Consider the following 3,228-nt stretch of genomic DNA (forward strand, 5'->3'; position numbering starts at 1 on the left):
GCTCCTGCAGTCCCCGAGCCCACCGGTTGTCACAGCAGCAAGGCTCTTCACCTCTTCCTGTGCCGGCTCCACCTCAACCCTCCTTCCTGTCTGATTTCAAAAGCTAGCAGCCTCTCAGACAAATCGATGAACCACAGCTGCCTTGCCGGTTCTCTGGCTTCGTTACCACCCTATAAATCAGAGAGGCAGGGGTGCCAACAGGGTTTTAATTCTAGGACCTGGCACTCCTGCTCAGCACCTGATGCTCAGGAGACAGTGGTCCACTCTAAGCCACAAAGGAAAACAAACTCACCATCCTCTGTGTTTGGGTGACAGAAGGGAGGTGTGCAGGGGAAGGAAGGACACAGAGGCAGCAGATTAGAAGTGCTCTTTATGATGGCATCCTTCTGTACCCCCTCCCTCCCATCAGTGCTTTCTGAACACCCAGAAACTTGCCAGGGGCTGAGGGACACACAGGGCTGCCCTGGGGAAGCCTGCTGAGGCTCCAAGCCGGCAGAGTGCAGACTGGCGGCTGCAGACTCAGCCTCAAGTGCAGTGAAGGCGGCTGAAACCAGGCCACCACAGGATGTTGGAAACCGCAGGGGCCTGGAGGTATCTGTCACCTGATAAGAGGCCAAGAGGCACCCTCTGCTCCTCCTTTCACAACTCAGAGTGGATGGGTCCTGAGCACAAGAGGAGACAGCCTCTTCAGTGGGGATTTCAGGGAACGTCCAGAAGTCAGTACTTCCCTGCCAACACCTTTCCTCTCCACCTCCAAGGGATGGCCTACCACCAGACAGGGCTGGTCCATGGGCTCCCTCTGCCAGCTCCTCTGTGAGAAGCTGGGGGGCTTTCTCCTGACTCCTGAGGTGCTTGTATGTATGGGGCAGAGTCTCCCCGGTTGTTCTCACTCTGAGGCTTTCTGTCCACCCAGAGCTGTGGTTAACCCTTCCCAACTCAGTGAAGGCTTGAGACTTCCTGCCTGTAAGGGCGGGGCCTTGCTGGTGTTGTGCAGGTCCCTGGGGCCCTCTTGCCTGGGCCCTGCTAGAGCTGGGTGGTGGTTCTCTTTTTTAATTTTTTGTTAATCCTCACCAGAGGATATCTTTCCCATTGCTTTTTTCAGAGAGAATGGAGGGGAGGGAAAGAGCAACATCCATGTGAGAGACACATCACACATTGGCTCCTGCGCCCACCCCCACCAGAGGCAGGGAGCAAACCTGCAACCTACCAGTAGCTACATGCCCCTGACTGGGAGGGACTGGAACTTGTGACCCTTCAGTTCACAGGCCAATGCTCTAACCCTGAGAAAACTGGCTGGGGCTCTCTTTTTAAAAAACGTTTTTATTGATTTTAAAGAGGAAGGGAGAGGGATAGAAACATTTATGAGAAAGAGTTATTGATAGGCTGCCTCCTGCATGCCCCCATGGTAGATTGAGCCCGCAGGAATCGAACCGGGGACTTCTTGGTTCATGGGTTGATGCTCAACCACTAAGCCACACTGGCTTGGCTGGTGGTTCTCTTTTACTTATTTTTTATGTTATGATTCTTTAAAAAAAATCTTTATTGTTGTACCCTCCTCCCCCCGCATTGACCACTTCTAACCTGCCTCCACCCCCAGCCCCCTGCCCTAAGCCTTCACCACCTTATTGTCTGTGTCCATGGGTGTGCATATATGTATATACACAAGTTCTTTGTTTGATCTCTTCCCACCCTGGTGGTTCTCTTATAATTGCCTTGAGTGATGATGCCCAGGCTGTCGCTGGGCCACAGGAAGTGGGACAGGCCCAGATCGTCACATCACAGCGAAGTGTGGGTGTCGCAGTTTCAGAGTAGTGAACATTCTACTACTTCAGGCTCCGTAGGCTTTCTTCATGGCAGGGCAGAGCTTCTGGAAGGGAACCCCTGCACCCACTGTCCACCACGAGGCTCATCACTGGTCTGGCTCCTCCAGCCTTGCTGCAGGCACTGGGAGGGCAGCTCTCGCCACTGCTTTCCTTTCCAAACTAGCTGGCCCTAATTTCTGTGTGCCCGTCAGGTCTGATTTCTATGGAAGGGTCAAGGTTCTTTTCCTGGATACCGCCAATTATTCTCTGGTTGTGGAGGTTTCTATATTACAGTGGCTGGTTTTTAACTCCGTTTCTGCTTTGCACAAAGGTTCAAGCTCCTGACCCCTGCTGGCTTCTGGTGGGCACACCACACAAACCTGACTGACCAGGGTATTGGGTCACAAGGCCTTGCCTTCCATGTCTTTCCTGGCCTTGGGCTTTTTACCTCTTTTAATCTCTCCCCCACCACATCTCCTTATCAACCTGGAGTTGGTAACACTCTGAGTCTGGGATGCCTTCCCAGGAGTTAGGGCTCCCAGGCCTCTCTTGGGGGAGCTCACCTAAAGCTGCATGTCCAGGTCCATGGTCTCTCTCATGGAGCAGTGAAGCTGAGTAAGGATCCCGTCGTCTCTTACCTTCCCAACTCCATCTCACTTCTCTAAAACAGTCTATACTAGGGGAGAGAGGTCAAGCTCTTCATGTAAGAAACACGTGGTTCCTTCTAAAACAGGCGACTCCATCTCGAGTCTGATCAAAGCAGCATCTGCCAGTAGCTGTATGACTTAACCCTGGGTGTCCCTCTAATCGTCTGCCTCTGTCCTCTACACCTGGTCACAAACCAGGACACAATGTGTGTTCAAGGAACCCCATTTCACCTTCCTGAATGCTGCATGTCTGAGGCCCAGGTTACAAACCCCCTCTCTAGGAAGCTGTCCCTTCAGACCACCTGAGCACTGACCCTCATGCTGGGCACAGGACAGACGAGTCTGTCTCCTCCACTGGTTTCCCTCCCTCCTGGGACCCTGCACCAGGCAAGAAAGAGCAGGCCTCACAAACTCATCCTATTAAGATGTAGATTCTGACTCAGTGTGTCTGGCGGCCTTAGCCTGTATCTGTGACAAAGTCCAGGTGAGGCTACTGAGCTTGGGCCTTCTTTGAGCATCAAGGGCTGGAGCTCAGCACCTGGTAAAGGCTCTGAATGTGGTTGTATGGACAGACAGTTGTGTGGATGAATGAACATCTATTATCTAAGAACTGAAGCAAAAAGAGGGGTCAGAAGGCCTGGATTACCCCTTGAGATAAAGAACAGGCACAAAGGCCTTCTGCAGACATACTTTGGGGACAGCACAGCAGGGAGCTGTGGGTGATGCTTATGGCCGGTTTCCCTCCTTACGTTTCTAGAGTGGAGAAGTTAGAAGGTTTT

The sequence above is a fragment of the Plecotus auritus genome, assembly GCF_963455305.1.
Source record: "Plecotus auritus genome assembly, chromosome: 7".
Classification (NCBI taxonomy): Eukaryota; Metazoa; Chordata; class Mammalia; order Chiroptera; family Vespertilionidae; genus Plecotus; species Plecotus auritus.